Raw genomic sequence first — 2,332 nt, forward strand, 5'->3', positions numbered from 1 at the left:
ACAACACAAATGAACAGACACTTCACCAAAGAAGATACGCAACTGCGGCCAGACGAGGTGGCTCACACCTGTAATCTCAGCACTTTGGAAGGCTGAGGCGGGAGATCACTTGAGCTCAGGAGTTCCAGACCATCCTGGGCAACATGGAGAGACTCCATCTCTACTAAAAATAAAAAAATTAAGGCCGGGTGCGGTGGATCACATCTGTAATCCCGGCACTTTGGGAGGCCAAGGCGGGCAGACCACCTGAGGTTGGGAGTTAGAGACCAGTCTGACCAAAATGGAGAAAACCCGTCTCTACTAAAAATACAAAATTAGCCTAGCATGGTGGTGCATGCCTGTAATCCTAGCTAATCAGGAGGCTGAGGCAAGAGAATTGCTTGAACCCGGGAGGCGGAGGTTGCAGTAAGCCAAGATCGTGCCATTGCATTCCAGCCTGGGCAACAAGAATGAAACTCCATCTAAAAAAATAATTACCTAGGCATGGTGGTATGCACCTGCAGTTGCAGCTACTTGGGAGGCCCAGGTGGGAATATTGCTTGAGTTCAGGAGGCAGAGGCTGCAGTAAGCTGAGATCCTGCCACTGAACTGCAGCCTGAGCAACAGTGACAAAGTGAGACCTGTCCCAAAACAAAACAAAAAACACCAGTGCTGGGTGCTGTGGGTCACACCTGTAATCCCACTTTGGGAGGCTGAAGTGGGAGGATCCCTTGAGTCCAGGAGTTCAAGACCAGCCTGGATAACAAAGCAAGACACAATCTCTTTTTTGTTGTTTTTTGAGACAGAGTCTTGCTCTGTCATCCAGGCTGGAGTGCAGTGGTGCGATCTCGGCCTAATGCAGCCTCCGCCTCCTGGGTTCAAGCAATGCCTCAGCCTCCCAAATAGCTGGGATTACAGGAGCCAGCCACCATGCCCGGCTAATTTTTGTATATTTTTGGTCTTGCTGTGTTGGCCATGTTGGTCTCAAAATCTTGACCTCAAGAGATCCACCCTGGGCAGCCTTCCAAAGCACTTGGATTACAGGCGTGAGCCACCATGCCCAGCCACTCTTAATTTTTATTTTATTTTTATTTTTTTGAGACAGAGTCTCGCTCTGGTACCCAGGCTGGAGTGCAGTGACGTGATCTCTACCTCCTGGGTTCAAGTGATTCTCATGTCTCAGCCTCCCGAATAGCTAGGATTACAGATGTGTGCCACCACGCCCAGCTAATTTTTTTGTATTTTTAGTAGAGACAAGGTTTTACCACATTGGCCAGGCTGGTCTCAAACCCCTGACTTCAAGTGTTCTGTCCATCTTGGCCTCCCAAAGTGCTGGGGTTACAGGCGTGAGCGACTAAGCCTGGCCTTAATTTTTTTTTTTTTTGAGATGGAGTCTCACTGTTGGCCAGGCTGGAGTGCAATGGCACAATCTTGGCTCACTGCAATCTCTGCCTCCCTGGTTCAAGCAATTCTCCTGCCTCAGCCTCCCGAGTACCTGGGATTACAGGCATGTGCCATCACACTCAGATAATTTTTTTTTTTTTTTACTTTAAGTTCTGGGATACATGTGTTGAATGTGAGGTTTGTTACATTTTTGTATTTTTAGTAGAGACAAGGAGGTGTCTCCATATTGATAGGCTGGTCTCGAGCTCCTAAACTCAGGTGATCCACCCTCCTCGGCCTCCCAAAGTGCTGGGATTACAGGCGTATCCCTGCCTATATATATATTTTATGTGTATATATGTAATTTTTTTTGGGGGGGAAAGAGTCTCCCTCTGTCGCCAAGGCTGGAGTGCAGTGGCACTATCTCAGCTCACTGCAAACTCCGCCTCCCAGGTTCACGCCATTTTCCTGCCTCAGCCTCCCGAGTAGCTGAGACTACAGGTGCCCGCCACCATGCCCGGCTAATTTTTTATATTTTTTGTAGAGACGGGGTTTCACCATGTTAGTCAAGATGGTCTCGATCTCCTGACCTCGTGATCTTCCCGCCTCGGCCTCCCAAAGTGCTGGGATTACAGGCGTGAGCCACCGCGCCCAGCCCCCAGCCAATATTTTAAAAAATAATTTCATGGTATGTCCACCCAAGGGAGTATTACTCAGCAATAAAAATGCTTGTTCAGACGGGTGCGGTGGCTCACGCCTGTAATCCCAGCACTTTGGTAGGCTGAGGCGGGTGGATCACCTGAGGTCAGGAGTTCGAGACCAGCCTGGCCAACATGGCGAAACCCTATCTCTACTAAAAATACAAAAATTAGCCGGGCGTGGTGGTGGGAGCCTGTAATCCCAGCTACTCAGCTACTCAGGAGGCTTAGGCAGGAGAATTGCTTGAACACAGGAGGCGGAGGTTGCAGTG

This window comes from Pongo pygmaeus, chromosome 9 (assembly GCF_028885625.2).
Source record: "Pongo pygmaeus isolate AG05252 chromosome 9, NHGRI_mPonPyg2-v2.0_pri, whole genome shotgun sequence".
NCBI lineage: Eukaryota > Metazoa > Chordata > Mammalia > Primates > Hominidae > Pongo > Pongo pygmaeus.